The sequence below is a fragment of the Parambassis ranga genome, chromosome 2 (genome assembly GCF_900634625.1).
Source record: "Parambassis ranga chromosome 2, fParRan2.1, whole genome shotgun sequence".
Taxonomy (NCBI): Eukaryota; Metazoa; Chordata; class Actinopteri; family Ambassidae; genus Parambassis; species Parambassis ranga.
Window position 1 is genome coordinate 44,388,686 of NC_041023.1, and position 18,072 is coordinate 44,406,757.

Here is an 18,072-nt window from a genome sequence, read left to right on the forward strand (position 1 = left end):
GTGTAACCTGTTCCTGTCACCTTTGGCTCCCTGCATCACAGATGACGGCTGTGGCTTGTAGGAATGAACAGACTGTAATAGAAACAGTCTGACTAGAGCCAGAAGGAGGCGGAAACACCACAGAAGAAGAAGAAAAGAGAAGGGAACGTGTTTGTGGTGACAGTGGATTGGCGTAAAGCTCAGCTGCTACAACAGAACAGTTTCTGAACACATGTGTAGCCACCAAAACTACACCTGGTACAACAAAGGATCACAGTGAGTGGAGGACCAAGGCTTTGAACCAGAGCTAAGCTCATGAGCTGGAACATACATACTGCAAATATGAAGAGTTGACATACTGTATTTACAGTCCATTATAAAATGTGTATGTACATATATACAATAAATGTCTATGAATAATCTTCATGACGTTGTAACAGTATATGATAATAGATGATAACATGAACCAATCAATCTTAACATTCTGATCACTGACAGGTGAGCTGAATAACACTGATGACCTGGTTACCATGGTAACTGTCAGTGGATGGATATATGAGGCAGCAAGAGAACATTTGTGTGTCTAACATGGACTGAGTGGCATGGTCTGTTGTATGTTTGGAGGACACACAGAGTGGACATGGGTCACAGAGTGCTGCTGCTGTTTGTGTCTCTGCAGCATGGGCAGCTGCTCCTGCTCCACTCGTCACCAGCTGATTGTTCACACCTGTGATCAGTCATCAGCAGCGGTGGAGGAAGTACTGAAGCTTGGTGCTTAAGTAAAAGTACAAATACCCAGCAAAATATATACTCGAGTAAAAGTAGAAGTGCTACATCAACAATCCTACCTAAGTAAAAGTCTTAAGTACTGACTTTTAAATGTACTTAAAGTATGAAAAGTAAAAGTACTCACACACTGAATATATATGATTGATTTCCATTGCAAAGGATCTGAACAGGTTAAAATAATCAAAGAAATCATCTTAAATGAAAATGGACAATGTGTAGTTAATGTCCATGTTCAGTCCAGAAGCAGCTGTGGACAGGTCTGTGTGTCATGAGGCAGGCTGTGGGCATCAAGTGAACAGAGAGGCTGCTGATAACAAACAGGCATTCAGCATTTTTACTGAGTCAGTGTTCCTGCTGTAGATTCATGTGATGATTCATGTTCATCAGACATTAATGGATGGACCTGTGAGAAATTTGAAAAGCAAAAAGATGCAAGTAAGTACACAAAATATAAACTATGGAAGTATGGAATTTACTGATGCTGCATGTAAACATTGTCTGCATGTAAACATTGTCAGCATGTAAACATTCTCTGCATGTAAACATTGTCAGCATGTCAGCATGTAAACAGTCAGTGTGTGTGTGCAGGGTACAGTCCATTTCTTACAGACTCCTGTCAGCTGTTGAGGAGTCTGATGGCTGAAGAGGTAACAAAGTGACATAAAACAGACTTGTTTCTGGGTTTGACAAAAATCTTTATTATGAAAATAGAGTATATAAAGCTATATTTTGGTAGTTTGTTAAAACCAAGATCTGAATGACTGTCGCAGTCAACAGTTAACTCCAACAGCAGATGGCACTAGTGAGTACTGAATGAAGCTTCGAGTAATGAACCTTTGAGCAACACATTGGGCTGGAAAGCCTCATTGCTTCATGAAGCTTCATTTGCCCATCACTACCAACAGCGCACACCAAGTGAACAAACAAACAGGACAGTGTCAAAACAGGAAGTGACGCAATACGTTACCGGGCTGGAACAACGGCCTGAGTCCACTGGCTGGGCTTTTGAAGCAGCACCTTGATTTGTGCTGATAAAGACACAGGGACCAGCTGAGTGTTTTCTTATGTTCCACCTAAATGATGACTTCTGATTGAAGACAGTGTGAATCATGTGATTATATTGCACACATTGTGAATAATACAGACAATAATGATAGTTGTAACACATACATGTCTTCATAATAAAGAGAAAGCTCTTTATTGCTGACTGGTGGTACGTGTCTGTGGTTTATTATTTATGTTAACACGTATGTATATATGTAATGTCTGATTCTTATGTCACAGTTTACACTTTTCAACAGTCAAAGTGAAATGGGTGAACGTCTGACGTCCAATGGGGCTTGAGAAAAGAGGGGTGCTGTTCTGCCCTCTCAGTTGCAATGTGAAAATATGACCAGTAGAGGGAAGCAGAGCAGCGTGATGCGGTAGGTGGCTCAGTACTGTCTGAGTGTGGGTCTGAAATGTCTGTTGTTTAAATAGAAAGACTGAAGGACTGTGAGGAGGAAGTCACCTGCAGCTCTGAGCACGTACTAAAAGGGTTTAAGTCATTCCTCTGTATTTATATATTGATTATATCTATAAAAGAATAATTGTGTGATTAATGCACTTTACCCCGATGAAGCCAAACAAAACCAACCAAGGACACACAACATTGACTTTTAGGGAGGAGTCGGGATTGAACCACCAACCTTCTGGTTATGGGACAACCCTGCTATACCACTGTGCCACTGCTGCCCCTAAATAAATACATTAAAAAATATAAAAACACAGTCAGTGTTTAGGAAGAGGTTTTTATGTTTATAGGAGCGGTGAGAAAAACGGTAGGTGGCGGTAATGCACCTCAAACGTTGGTTGTAACTCGGCATTAAACAGAAGAAGAAGAAGACGTTCTCAGCGGAAGTGATAAGCGGCATGTGTATCAGCGCCATTTTTAAAGCAACCTGAAGCAGGAGAGCGATGCAGTGGTGTTACTGCAGCTGTGGAAGTTGCCCCGCTTCAGCTAATTTAGTCGTGGTGTAGCGGCAGCTTTGGTGTAAACATCCACTGAAAGAGAAGAGAGACGGGCCTAGCTCCACAGAAAGGCCTGAAAGCAAACATGGCGGAGCACAACACGCACAGAGAGGCGCTCCAACAGGTGCTGTTAGCTTGACTGCAGATGAGTTGGACTTCATTGAAGATAACAGTGAGTAGTATAAAAGTGGTGAAGAGAAACATGGCTGACTGAGACGCTGCAGCCAGCAGGTGCTGTTTGCTTGTTTCAGTTTTTACATTAAGAATAAGAAGACAATGACTTAACTGTTTTTTATCTTGTTTATTTAGTTATTATAGCAGGTGCTTCCACAATGAGAGTGATTGACAGCAGATGATCTGGACTTCACAAAGATAAGAGGGAAGCAGTATTAATTTGTTCAGTTGATACTAAGAAGTGTTACATTAAAATGTTTTATTAATATCAGTATAAAGTCAATGCTTCCAAACTAAGAATGTTTGTCGCCATCTAGTGGTGAACAGGAGAAATGCAGCAGTTCCAGAGACACACCTGAAAGCAGTGATAATCAGAGCACATGGCGCAGAGCTCAGGAACAATGCACAGACTGCAGAGGTGGGTCCAAGCTACTACAGGTACTGTCTGCTTGTTTTCATTTACTTAAGTCATCATGAAGTTGTCTTTTGTTTCAAGCCGAATGTAGTTGTAAATTGTGTCCTCCCCTCTTCAGGCCTTGAAGGCCTCCCTTGGTGCTTTCTGGGAGACATCGCAGTGGGTTGAACTCAACAAGGGGAGTGGATGTTTTAAAAATGGTCTATCTTGTCGTCCTCAGCTGACGATCACAGCACCAGTGCCAGGCCCTGCCTGTGGTCTGAGGAGACGTCTTCATGTCCCGCTGTGTCAGGTTTTCTTGTTCTTTCTCTATGGCATGTTTTCTTTGTTTTTCACCTCATATTTTATTCCCTCACGCAGGCGGTATAATTATTTAGTGATAAAAATTATATTATTCATAGTGTAATTAGATAAATTAACATAGTTGTTGCATTGCTTTGCCATCTAACTATAATAATATATAGATTTATATATAATATAAAATTAGTAGTAGAGAGTTAAGGTAGAATTTAGTAGATTAAATTAGTGTTTAGTGACAACAGTTGTTTAGGAGGTTGTGGTTGTTGTTTAGGGGGGGTGTGGATGCCGGCATCTGGTTAGTGTTGTTGTTGTGGTGGTTCTGTGTTGTGGGTTTGTTGTTGTGTCTTACCATGTGCTTCTGTGGTCTTTGGTGGTTTGATGGAGATTTTTTTTGTTGACTGTGAATGGGCAACACCCAAAGGGGGAATGAATACAGTGTAATGCTACAAAACTGGCAGCCTTGACCAGTTTTGAAGCAATGCCATAAAAATGGTGACAGCAAAGGACACGTTAAAACTGAATCGACATATTAAATAGCACAGTTTAGCAGGCAAACCGGTCAAAGCGGTAGTGTAGAGGCTCAAACCTGGCGTCCTAAAAGTGAAGTTTATATGTTGCGTATGTCACCTTTAATGGTGGCAAAATGAGGTTCATTAGATAAGACGTGCGTCGTTGGTGTTTAACAGAGTGTAACAATAATAGTAGTTTAGGTTAATTTCGACGTTCTCTACGAATTATGACTTGGATGACGAGAGTCTTCTACAACATCAATAAAAGTAGTTTATAGAAGTTAGACAGATTAAGGTGTCAGTGTCTAAACTAGGCAGGAAATTTCAGTAGATTAACTTAAAGATAGAATATGTTAAAGGAGAGGTAAAGTGCCAGTGTTCCCTTTAACTATGTAAAATATGTCAAGTAGTTGTAGCGTACAAAATGCGACAAAAGTAAATTGTTAAAACAAAAAAGTGTAGCTGTAATAATTAATTTTCTTTTGTGCACTTCTCCTGTATGTATGGAGTTGGTAGTGTAGTGTAGTGTCAGCACGGCTGTGTTAGTGCAGTCCTCACAGCCACTATGGGTGCTTTATATTACTCTTTAGCTGTAAATGGGCTTTTTGGAGGTTCCTGTCTGAGCACTGGAGGGCTTTAACAGAACAGTGGGTTGTTGGAGGAAATATGAGTGCGTTCATGGCCGTTTTCATCTTCACAGAACCGCTGATGTTGTCACCTGGAAGGCTGGATTTCTGCGAGGAAGGTAACATGTCTGCAACTGTTCTCTACACATGCTTCCAGTGAAGATGCCTGCTTACCACTCTGACTTTATTGTTCCACAGAACCACTGAGTGGACACCTGGATGTCTGCAAGTGAGGTAATATGTCTGCAACTGAATACATCCTGCCAGTGAAGACACTTGCCATACTGCTGTGGTTTTTTTGCTTTGCAGGACCAGAGATTCGTCACCTGGAAGGCTGGATTTCTGCGAGTAAAGTATGTTTGTAACTTATCTTACGTCCTTTCAGTGAACATTATTCCTTACCACAGTTTTTTTTGTTTCACAGGACCACTGATTCGTCACCTTGAAGTGTGAATTTCACATCCTACCAGTGAAGACGGGTGCCTTACTGCTGTGTGACCTTAGAAGCCTGGATGTGTAGTTATTCAGTCTGCATGTCATGGTAATGCATCCTACCCGAGCAACTTACTTACAATATTGCTTTGTGATCGTTTTATCCCCCATAGACCTTGAAGAAATTGAAGGATTCAGTGGCCACTGCAGCTTTTTCAACTAGGTGCGATGAACTCTGTGTCACAGATTGTCAACGGCAATTAACAAAAGGAAGGTTACTGTCTTAAAATGGTCTGTCCTCTCCTCTGCAGATGAAGATCACCCCGAAGCATCTGCTCATCGTCGCCTCTGCCTGCCAGCGTGGTCTACAGCAACTGGTTTAGTGTTCTCTCTCAGACCGCACCAAAAGTGTATTGCAGATGTCGAGGTACTGTAAAACCTTTTGAAACTGTAGGTGTTCTAACGTGTGGTTTTCAGGTGTTTTGAAATGTCAAAGGGCTTGTTTTAGGTTTGGCCAAACACTCAAACGGTGTTTTGCCCTGTCTCCAGAACCCCAACGGGCAGGATTTCAAATGACTCTCCGTGTTGGAAATCTCACCAGGAATTTGGTTCTGGATTATTGACTGACTGAGGGTCTGGGTGGTATTGTGTTGTGCAATGTCGGGTCAGGGTTGTGGATGTTGTAGCTTACATCCTAGAATGCCGACATGATGTTAGTTGGAGTTGAGCTTGTGGATTAGTCGATTAGTTTTGTGGTGGTGTGTTTTGTGTGCTGTGGGTGACTTGACTGGGAGTGATAGCGTACACAACAACCAAAAAAGGAGCAAGGAATGCCAAATGTGTCGCCAAACGGGCACCAACGATTTCTCAATGTAACGTATGATATGAAACAGTGAAGGCAAGGAGATGTTGTGGACAAATCAAATACAAACACAGTGTTTGAACAAAGCAGCGCATGACTGCTAAAGTAAATGGCAAGGATGGAAAATGCACAGTTGCAACAACAAACGCATCCAAACCCGGAACAAAGCTGTGGATAACTGGGAAATTTTGTGGCATTTCAAAACAACAATGGTGTCATGGCACACTCCACCCCACCGGGGTGGTGGGGGGTGGAGTAAAGACCAGAATCTGAGCTGGGGGACAAAAGATAACCTGCTTGTGTTTTTGTCAATAAATATGTATTCCAAGGTTTTGCTACACTTTGTCATGTTAACCTTGTTTAATAATGGTCTTCTGTACCAGAGTTGGGATCTTGACCTGGACAGTTTTGGCCAGACTTGTGTTATGACAAAGTAAAATGTGATCACTGACTGTTTCTCTTGTCTTCCAGATGGTCCGGTGATGTCACTCCCCTGGCCTCGGTGTGTTCCAGCCAAGCGGCAACCTTCGGGGCTCAAAGTTGAAGCCCATGCGGAGGTGTCAAAACTTGTAATTCACGCCGCAACTGCTGGGGGCTGGCTCCAAAAGCGAGTCATTTTACTGTCAATGGTTCCAGCCTGCGACCTTTCCTTTTGTACTAATGCCATGTTGTGAAATGACTGAATAAAAGTGATCGATGGAAACTTTTATGGTTTGCTCATATTTCTGAGTTTGGAATAATCTAGTGTGTTTGGATAAATTAAGGCAGATTTAAAGTTTACATGATTGCATGTGTTATATTTTTGTGTGTTTTACACAGGACTAGAGGATCTGGAGTTGGCGGTCTTGACTTGGGTTTCACCTTTGCTGATGTCAAAGGGTTGGTGTTGTAGTCAATAAATTGTCCCGTACAATATGGTGTATTTGTTTACAATTGAGTGAATGACATTTGACGTTGTGATAAGGTGGCTTCAAAGAGTACAACCTTAAATGTGTCATTAAAGGTTGTATGCACACAGTTTGAGTGTGTGAATGTTGTCGTGCCATGAAGTTACAATCATCACATACAATCTGTATGTGGATAAAAATGGTTGCCAGTGTTTGTGCAGACGTAAGAGTCATGTCATTGGGTGTCTCCAAAAGTAAATGTTTGAAATTGATTATGTATTCATCAGTGAAATACAGAAGTGTATCGCCTGCCACACAAAGCCAAACACTGGGTTTGTGAATCCTGTGGAAGATGTTATTCAAAAGAGGTACGACAACTAAGCTGACTGTGTCTTTCCGCAGGCCCGTGTCGATGTGGAAGTGCAGTCTGGACCTGTTAGAAAGCTGGAGTTGTCCTGTCTTCCCGTCAGCAGGAGGGGTTCCTCAGTGTGAGGTGGGTTCTGACCCCCAGATAGAAAGTCCCTTTTAATATGAAGAAACCTTGAGCAGTAGGATGAGTGTGATGGGTTGTTGTAGTTGTAGTGTGGAAAAAGTGTCTTTTGTATGTGTTTTGGGGAAATAGAAGTGGAGAGGAGGAGTGTTGTAGTTCAATGTAGTTCTTGAGTGAAAGTGAAGCGATGGTTGTTGTAGGCTAGTTTGTATGTACTCAGATAGCCACTGTAGCCTCGCAGGAATGCCGTAACGTGGACAAGTGTCAGGTAAATTGGACACTGCACATGTTGTGCATGAAAATAGCATCGATAATGGTATGAAGCTTTGTTTGGAGTGTATATGGTTTGTATGCACAGAGCTTGGGATCGGGCAATTTGACATTTGGTTTAAATTGTGTCACACTCGAGGTGAACATTGTGCCTTAACAAAAAGAGTCCTAATAAAAATTTAAACTTAAACTTAATAAACGTATCGGGCCTGTTTGAGTATGAAACTACTGTGGTCTTCTGTAGCCAGAAAGTAGTTAGTTGCTTCAAAATGCGTTCTTAATGCAGCGTTTCCTTGCAGATGAATGAGTTCAAGCTGTAGGTGTCCACTTGTGAAAATTGTTCAATGAGGAAGGGCGTTGTAGTACTTGCAGTACTTGGTGTACTGTGAATGGCTGCATGAAGCTGTGCCAGTACATGAGCTGCAATCTTGATGAATGTATGTTGATGCTCACAGCAAGGACAACGGGTTGTCCACCAGTCCACCTGGTAGTCTCACAGTCATTAGAACTGATGAAGCTGCTTAGATAAGCAGCGGAGAAAATTGTCCAAGTGCAGGCGCGTTGCTTCAATGTGTCTCGTTTTTTCTGTAACGTTTTAGACCTTGAGTCCTGAATGAAAGGCACACTTTGTACGTTGGCTCAGGCTCAGCTTTTTTTGGTTTGATGTATGTATTTCAGGAACAGTGCATAATAATCAATGTGTGTAAGTATGCCAGAGTTAGCCGAAGGCTAACTCTGGCATACTTTCAGTGTTACTTTCAGTGTTTTCAGTAAGTAAGTTAGTTAGTAGTAAGTAAGTTACTAAGTAAGTAAGTAAGTTACTAAGTAAGTAAGTAAGTTACTAAGTAAGTAAGTAAGTAAGTACTAAGTTAAGTAAGTAAGTTACTAAGTAAGTAAGAAGTAAGTAAGGTAAGTTACTAAGTAAGTAAGGAAGTAAGTAAGTAAGTAAGTTACTAAGTAAGTAAGTAAGTAAGTAAGTAAGTTACTAAGTAAGTAAGTAAGTAAGTTACTAAGTAAGTAAGTAAGTTACTAAGTAAGTAAGTAAGTAAGTTACTAAGTAAGTAAGTTACTAAGTAAGTAAGTAAGTTACTAAGTAAGTAAGTAAGTAAGTTACTAAGTAAGTAAGTAAGTTACTAAGTAAGTAAGTAAGTAAGTTACTAAGTAAGTAAGTAAGTTACTAAGTAAGTAAGTAAGTAAGTTACTAAGTTACTAAGTAAGTAAGTAAGTAAGTTACTAAGTTACTAAGTAAGTAAGTAAGTAAGTAAGTTACTAAGTAAGTAAGTAAGTAAGTTACTAAGAGTAAGTAAGTAAGTAAGTAAGTAAGTAAGTAAGTAAGTAAGTAAGTAAGTAAGTAAGTAAGTTACTAATGTAAGTAAGTAAGTAAGTTACTAAGTAAGTAAGTAAGTAAGTAAGTAAGTACGTAAGTAAGTACTAAGTAAGTAAGTAAGTAAGTTACTAAGTAAGTAAGGTAAGTACGTAAGAAGTAAGTTACTAAGTTACTAAGTAAGTAAGGACGTAAGTACAGTAAGTTACTAAGTAAGTAATAGTAAGTAAGGCAAGTAATTAATAAGTAAGTAAGTAAGTAAGTAAGTAAGTAGTAAAGTAAGTAAGTAAGTAAGTACTAAGTAAGTATAGTTACTAAGTAAGTAAGTAAGCTAAGTCAGTAAGTAAGTTACTAAGTAAGTAAGTAAGTTAAGTAAGTAAGTTAACTAAGTAAGTAAGTAAGCTAAGTAAGTAAGTTACTAAGTAAGTAAGTAAGTAAGTAAGTAAGTTACTTAAGTAAGTACTAAGTAAGTAAGTTACTAAGTAAGTAAGTTACTAAGTAAGTAAGTTATAAGTAAGTAAGTAAGTAAGTAAGTTAAGTAAGTAAGTACTAAGTAAGGTAAGTACAGTAAGTAAGTTACTAAGTAAGTAAGTACTAAGTAAGTAAGTCACTAAGTAAGTAAGTTACTAAGTAAGTAAGTTACTAAGTAAGTAAGTAAGTAAGTTACTAAGTAAGTAAGTTACTAAGTAAGTAAGTAAGTAAGTAAGTAAGTTACTAAGTAAGTAAGTAAGTTACTAAGTAAGTAAGTTACTAAGTAAGTAAGTTACTAAGTAAGTAAGTTACTAAGTAAGTAAGTAAGTAAGTAAGTTACTAAGTAAGTAAGTTACTAAGTAAGTAAGTAAGTTACTAAGTAAGTAAGTAAGTAAGTTACTAAGTAAGTAAGTAAGTTACTAAGTAAGTAAGTAAGTAAGTAAGTTACTAAGTAAGTAAGTAACTAAGTAAGTAAGTTACTAAGTAAGTAAGTAAGTAAGTAAGTAAGTTACTAAGTAAGTAAGTAAGTAAGTACGTTACTAAGTAAGTAAGTAAGTTACTAAGTAAGTAAGTAAGTTACTTAGTAAGTAAGTAAGTAAGTTACTAAGTAAGTAAGTAAGTAAGTAAGTTACTAGTAAGTAAGTTACTAAGTAAGTAAGTAAGTAAGTAAGTAAGTTACTAAGTAAGTAAGTAAGTAAGTTACTAAGTAAGTAAGTAAGTAAGTTACTAAGTTACTAAGTAAGTAAGTAAGTAAGTAAGTAAGTTACTAAGTTACTAAGTAAGTAAGTAAGTAAGTAAGTAAGTTACTAAGTAAGTAAGTAAGTAAGTAAGTAAGTTACTAAGTAAGTAAGTAAGTAAGTAAGTAAGTTACTAAGTAAGTAAGTTACTAAGTAAGTAAGTAAGTAAGTAAGTAAGTTACTAAGTAAGTAAGTAAGTAAGTTACTAAGTAAGTAAGTAAGTAAGTAAGTAAGTTACTAAGTAAGTAAGTAAGTAAGTAAGTAAGTTACTAAGTAAGTAAGTAAGTAAGTAAGTAAGTTACTAAGTAAGTAAGTAAGTAAGTAAGTAAGTTACTAAGTAAGTAAGTAAGTAAGTAAGTAAGTTACTAAGTAAGTAAGTAAGTAAGTAAGTAAGTAAGTAAGTTACTAAGTAAGTAAGTAAGTAAGTAAGTTACTAAGTAAGTAAGTTACTAAGTAAGTAAGTTACTAAGTAAGTAAGTTACTAAGTAAGTAAGTTACTAAGTAAGTAAGTAAGTTACTAAGTAAGTAAGTAAGTTACTAAGTAAGTAAGTTACTAAGTAAGTAAGTTACTAAGTAAGTAAGTAAGTAAGTTACTAAGTAAGTAAGTAAGTTACTAAGTAAGTAAGTAAGTAAGTTACTAAGTAAGTAAGTTACTAAGTAAGTTACTAAGTAAGTAAGTTACTAAGTAAGTTACTAAGTAAGTAACTAAGTAAGTAAGTAAGTTACTAAGTAAGTAAGTAAGATTACTAAAAGACTACTTTAAACATAACCAACACTTCTAAAACCCTCACCCTCTCACCACCTTTGGCTCCATAACCCCCTGTTCACAAGCCCCCGAAACTCGGGGGGCCAGGACGCCCCCCTCTTCTCCTCCGGTCCTTCCGGACTTCCGGATCTTCTGTCTTTGTTCTTCACCCTCCAGGAATCGAACCTGGCTCTTCAAGGGCACAAATCACTCCCTTTACCCCTTGCTTTACCACCTGAGCCACTCGCCCAGGCATTTGGACCTCCTCTCAGTCAGCCTTTCACTCTTCACAGTCCACCACTCACTTAACCCTCTGAGCCATTCGTTCAGATGCTTGGACTTCTTCTCGGCTCATATACTCCCTGAAACTACTGTGCCTTAACCTTGTTACTGTCATGGATACATTTCAAATATATAACAATATAAAAAGATCCTTGCTGTTCTGAAATGCACACCCTGAAGTTTGTCACTTTACCTTTACTCAATGGAAACGTGTTATATTAATGCGCACCCTGATTTGAACTGTACATGATTGTTTACACAAATAAACATCAGTAAGAAAAAAACTAAATGTTCATTCAACATCTGTTTATTGTTTACACACATGGATGTTACAGTCTATATTTATATCTTACATACAGAAGATTCACAACATATCAAAATTAAAGGATGAAAAAAGGAGTTAGGAAAATAACATCACTAAGTATCAATAAATGCTGGAAACCAAAATCATTTCTCCCACGGAGAAACATTGTTCACTGTCACCATGACAACAGTTACAGTACAAAGATCCATAGATTAGACTGAACTGTAATCGAGCAGCAGAGTTGAGAAAACATGTTAACTTGGTTAGGATGATTCAGATGTGCAACAAGCTGTAGTGAATTTTAACTTATTAGCTGAAGAAGCAAGAAAATAAATCAGACTTCATTCTTTGTCTGACTGCATGTGATGTTTTTTTTTCCTTTAAAACATAAATATATGAAATGTTGATTCTCAAACCTGTGATCGTTCATTACAGGAGAGCTGTGCTCAACAAAGCAGCGTGTTGAACGCACCTCATGCTGTTTTAATCTATGGTAAAACGGGCACACTGGCACTTTGATGGTTAATCACACGATCACTTCAGGGGAACAAATAAGGCACAAGCATGCATGCACACACACACCTGTTCACCTCAACAATCTCACACGCACACACACACCTGTTCACCTCAACAATCTCACACACACACACACCTGTTCACCTCAACAATCTCACACACACCTCAACTGACACAGCCCTCTATTTTTTTTTTTTAAATCAACAACACAACACCAATATTCAACCACTGATGATGATGATGATGATGATGATGATGATTTGGCCTTTGAGAAATTAAAAGACAACAACTTAAAGAGCAGTTTTGGCCACAAAGCTAGGCGAAGACCAGATGATGCTGGTCCACCAGGGTCCGGGTGAAGTTGTTGATCGGCCCAATGGCGTTGCCCCGCCACCACAGCAGGTTAGGACCAAACACAACAGCCAGGTTACTGTTGGTCATCTTGTTCACCTCACTGTTGGCTGACACCTAAACACACAAACACACACACACAGCTGTCAGAAACAGATGCACAACTGTGAAAGGAAGTGCGGTGTCAGGTGGCGGCCATGTTGTGGGAGAGGACCTGGACCCTCTGACAGAGGTGTGTCAGAGGAGGATGTTGTCCAAAATAAAGACCATACTGGACTGTCCCTCCCACCCGCTCCACACTGTGCTGACCAGCCACAGGAGCTCGTTCAACAACAGACTCCGACTCCCACGATGCACCACTGCCTGCCTGTCTCAATCAATCTACTGAACTCTGAACTGTAACAGTCACTCAGACACTGTACATTCATGTCATGCTCTTTACCATGTAAAGGTTTTTATACAGTAGTAAATATGTTCTTCTTTACATACACCTCAGGGATTTAAATGCTGTCTAGGTATTTAGATATTTATTATATATTTCAACTTCAATTTCTCTTTGATTTCTATTTGTAACAAAAAGAATTTATAATAAAGTCATTCTGATTCTGACTTCTCAGCACTGCTAGGAAGCCATGGTTAACTCACATGTGAACAAAAGTCACATAAAAAAATGGGCTTTTTACCTGAGTTGTACTTGAGCTGCACCTCCTTGACCAGAGTCACGTTGGCAGACCGTCTGAAGATACCCTCAATCTCCAAACCTACACACACACACAGTCAGTTGTTACTGACAGCGATGCCCTCTGAAATGAGACACGGATTCATCTGTGAATGTTACCTTGCTCTGACAGGAAGATAATGGTGTCTCTCATCACCACAGGAACCGGATCACCATCTGAATCCCTCTGAGTCTGACACACACACACAGACACATTTGTTGTCATACCTGTGACACAGACAGAGTCATAACGTGGGCCACAGTAGAATCCATGCAGTAGAAAATCAATGTTTTTAAATGTCCTTACTCTCTGACACGAGCAGGACTCACCAGCTGGTCACACTTGACCACATCCTCCAGCTCACTCAGGTAGCTCACATAGTTAATCTTCCTGCCAAACTTCAAACTAAAACAGAGGCGGACACAAGGTCAGCTTAAAGAGATTTGTGGAAGTGTGTACACTACATTAGATGCATGCACAAGTTGCCCGGTGTTGGCACAATATTTAGGGACTCGCCCACACATGCAGGAACTTGCTTGCCTGGCGTTCTTTGTGTTTTACTGCTCATTAGATAGTCATCTTGTAATCCACAATCAAGTAATATACATCTTTTTCTTCAGGAGAACCTGGCTTTCATAATATTCAGGCTATAGTGGTGTTATATGACTATAAAAAAATTCTAGCACCAGAAAGAGAATGAAAAAAATAATGCGAAAAATAAATTTCATACATATCTATTGAAAAAACACAGGAAACTGTAATTAAACTCTCCCCAAACATTATCAACATGTAGTTTAGGGTGTTAGGGATAAGTGTGTAAAAAAATGAAGGTTCTAACTATAGTACAAATATAATTTATTACACCAAAAGTGAAAAAAAGTGCCATTCGCTCCATTGATTTTGATGCCACTGTTACAGGCCCTGTTCACCCAGAACGTCTTCGATGTAACTTCCGTTGCTATGTTTTGTTAGCAAAACATAGCAATGCTAAAATGTCAAATAAAACGTTTCCAGTAAGATATATAAGTGTATGACGGTATACAGAACGACGCACTTTCTGGTTCAGATAACGGTCCGCTATGCGTCTATTATTGCGTTCAGAGACGCTTTTCAGCCGTGTAAATGACCCAGCTAGTCACGGGAGAGAGTTCTCTTGTCCTTCAACCATCTTTGGTGGTTACGTCAGAGCACAAAGGCTCTACAATTGGATGTTTGAGCCCCTCCTGATATTGCTTGATGGTCCGATTGGACACTGAGGGGTTCTGGGGTACGTCACACAGACACGCGGAATAGGTCCCACAAAAGCCTAAAGTGTGTTCTTTTCAAGGAAAAAACGTCTCTGCCTATTACCATTCCTGAGATATGAGCGACTTTGTAAGACATACGCTCATTGGTCGGATACGACAAAGACGCCTCATTAACATCTATGACCTGGAACAACCAAATGAATTGATGCAACAATACTAATGTGATGATCAGAAAATACATTCTTGTTTAAAACAATTGCAGCCTCCAGGAGTCACAGGATTCACTGCTTGTTTGTAGGTTCACATACCTGTTCTGTGTAACTGTATCTCAGGTGTCAGGATAATGTTCAGCAGTGGGTCCTGATGGTTGATCTCTTCTTTGTATTGGATGACAGTCGGGTCAAAGTGGTCCAGACTGGAACTTTTGTCCTGGTTACAGAGCTGCTGGTCAGACAGGATCTCTTCCTCCTTACAGTCATGTTGTTGAGGGAGACCTGGGGGGACAAATGGACACAAAGACTAATGTGATGATGGAAACATCTAAAACCTGGAACAACCAAATGAGTTAATGCAACATTAAAATACTAACAAACAGACAATATCATAAACATTCAGGACAACATTTCAGACAGAAGACAGGAGCCACAAATCTTCTGTGGATGTTAAGCTGTCACATCTTAACCTGGCTGTGGTCTGTGGAGGTGTGTGCACCACGGCACTGCGTGGAATCCAGCTACCAGCCAACATGTAATGGATCATATCAGTGCTGTACTGTTTATCAACTTGGGCTACATCGATCATGCTCAGCTCAACAACTGATGACGTACACAGTGGTAATGTGCGAGCGTCTTCACCCAGCTTAGCTTCAAGTCATGAAGTCAGTGTCCTCCTGGTAGAAACACTATGTGCTGAATGTGCACTCTTTTCAAACAGAGACGTTGTTGTTCCGTGACATTGTCATGTTTACATACCTGTTCTGTGTAACTTGATCTCAGGCTTCAGGAGCAGATCCAGCAGTTTGCGCTGACGGTCCATCTCTTCCTCGTACTGGACGATAGTTTGTTCAAACACTCCCAATATTTCAGCAGCAGCAGCAGTTAGCCGCTCGCTGATAAAACCTCTCAGAAACTCAGCAGCAGCCATTCAGATGTGATAAAACACTCACAGTAGTTACACTTCTGTTCAACTAGCGAACAAACTACTTCTTCTTCACATGAGGTGTGCTGTCGCTGTGCTCGTCTTTTTCTGTTCCCTCTACTTCCTGATTTTCTTCTTCTTTAGTATATTGGCGGTGGGAGCCACCCTGTAAGGCAAATTACCGCCGCCTACCGGACTGGAGTGTTACAGCAGCAGAACAAATAAGACAATGCAGTGTGCTACTAGAGAAGCATAAAAACTAGAAACAGATAAGTAACAAATAACCTAGAATTAAAAATAAAATTAAAAACAATGATAAGATGATTTATCTTTTAATTAATATAGAATTAAAAATAAAAGAATAAAAATGGAAAATTAGGAATAACCATGAGATATACAGCTATGGCTAGATATATGTACAGATATGTACAGTGCTGTATTTGCATCCTGCATCATGAATTTCATGAAATAAAAAACTAACAACTCCAATAGAAGTATTACACTGTTGGTTATATTGTTGCACAAGAGGAACTGTACTGTTTTTAGTGCCATAAAAATAATACTATGGAACACAGTAGTACAGAGACATTTAAAACACAGGTGGTGGTATGGGGGGCAGAGGAAGAAGAACACAGCAGCAGTCCTCAGTGATGCTCTGATTTGTTGCAGTGCTTCTTTATAATGGTCTTTAATTCTAACTAACTGCATTGATTGAGAAGAATTACTGCAGTAGAGTGGTTACTGTATTCCACAGACATGAGAATTGTAAAAACCTTATTTAATATCCAGGTGATTACTTGAAGGTTTTTCAATTACGATTAATGAACGATCATTTTTATTGTTTAAAAAATAATTACAAGCTTCAGAACGTCCCCTGTCCATTCTCACCAACAACTCCACTAATACCTGTGCTCTGCTTCAGGTGTGTGCAGCGGTGCAACAATGAAAAACGTCCCATGTGAAACAATTTACCACCGCACTGAGTTCCGGACATTTTAGACATTTAAACCGGTGTTGTCAGTATATGAAAAATTCATATCATAACGCAAATTCACATAATTCATTGTGGGCCGCCATAAATGTTTCTGCGGGCTGCCATCGGCCCGTGGGCCGCACATTGAGTTCCTATGCTATAAACCCATAAGGTGGTGACCTTTGGCTACGTAACCCAAAACTCAGCCTTTCGATCCCAACTCCTCCCTAGTCACTGTTGTGTGTTCTTGGGCAAGACACTTCACCCGAGCCTGTGGCGCGCCTTGCTAGTCATTGTATGACACTGCTTGGCAGCAGCCGTAAAGAATTTCCCTCTGGGATTAATACAGTATCTAAAATAAAATAAAATAAAAATTCACCAATCAGGAACAGGAGAATAGAAAAGCTGAACTCCATCTGTCCAGGATCATCCAGAACAAGAAGATCCATCAGTGCAGTTTTTACAGGAATTGTAGGGTGAAAGAATTTATTCTGCACGGTGTTAACATGCAGTGTGTTCAGATAAGTATTCATGTTTATGTGTGTTTAGTGCTTAATAATGTGATTTTCATAAGTGTTTATGTGTTAGGAAATTGTATAGAAAATCAAAGTAATTTGAGGATACTGAATGTATTAAGAAGTAATTTCATAGTGTGTCATATAACTTTGTTTTCTGCAGTTCAGGCTGTGGCAGATGAGATCAGTTGTTCTTCTGCTCTCTGGAGAGATGGTACGAGATGGTCATAAATTCAGACTAAGGACAGCAGCACCTCTGACCTGATAAAAGCCAGATTCTAAAGGAATGTGTTTTTCTCCTGAGTACCCAGTTTATGGTCACCCCCAGATCGGACTCACAACCTATGAGATTTAAGGAATTGAAGTTTTACCTTATTTGGCAGTAAACACTAATGGTCTATTTGCTGTATGAACCAGGGTCTGCAGGGGGATAGTAGATGCCCCTGTGGGCCGGCAGGCAGGAACGCCCATGGGGTATATCAATGTGTGAATTCCATGTCCAGTGGTTGTTGCGTTGTTCGTTGTTGCTGTGTGGTTGTTTGTTCTTGTTGGTTGTCCTGTTCTTGTGTTGTTCTTGTTTGGTTCTTTGTGTGCAACAACCCAGAGCTCTGCGACTCAGAATTTGCCTCATTGTTTAATAAATTATAATTTTGAGACCAGAATTTATCCGCTCCTTCCTTACAAACTAATTCAGGGGGTGATCAGAAGGAAACAAGGGGATTTTCACCCTGACAGAGTTCAGTGGTTAGGAGCTCATTTCACTGCTTCTAAGACAAAAACATGTTCTGACCTGAAATCACAGTCAGTGATTCAAATGAAAGTGAAACATCATCAACATTTAAAGCACAAAGTTGAAGCTGCTGTCACTTCCACACACTCTGCTTCTACACACAGCACAGACTCACTGAGGAACCAAAAGACCACAAACAGAACCCAGCATGTAGAGGCTGAGTGAATGTGGTGTTGAAGGTGTGGAGGTGGATCAGTGTGTCAGAGGAGACTCTGTAG

General features: G+C 39.5%; 2 protein-coding genes and 1 long non-coding RNA gene across 5 annotated transcripts in view; 1 reads left to right on the forward strand and 2 right to left on the reverse strand.

Annotated features, from left to right (window-relative positions):
* The window catches only part of LOC114448765 (NACHT, LRR and PYD domains-containing protein 3-like), a 71,565-nt gene that overhangs the window by 42,433 nt on the left and 11,060 nt on the right, over positions 1 to 18,072 (reverse strand). The gene's annotated exons all lie outside the window — the stretch shown is intronic.
* Positions 1 to 18,072, forward strand: part of LOC114449940 (major histocompatibility complex class I-related gene protein-like) — a 212,787-nt gene that overhangs the window by 18,147 nt on the left and 176,568 nt on the right. The window lies entirely within an intron of this gene.
* LOC114452556 (uncharacterized) lies at positions 11,656 to 14,780 on the reverse strand. Of its 3 annotated transcripts, none has more exons than XR_003672280.1 (4): positions 14,748 to 14,780; positions 13,312 to 13,597; positions 13,157 to 13,234; positions 11,656 to 12,590 (listed from the first exon to the last, which is right to left on the reverse strand). It is a non-coding gene; the product is annotated as an uncharacterized LOC114452556 (long non-coding RNA). The 3 variants fall into 3 exon arrangements; XR_003672281.1 differs by lacking the exon at positions 14,748 to 14,780 and having other exon boundaries at positions 13,312 to 13,384; positions 13,499 to 13,816; XR_003672279.1 differs by lacking the exon at positions 14,748 to 14,780 and having other exon boundaries at positions 13,312 to 13,812.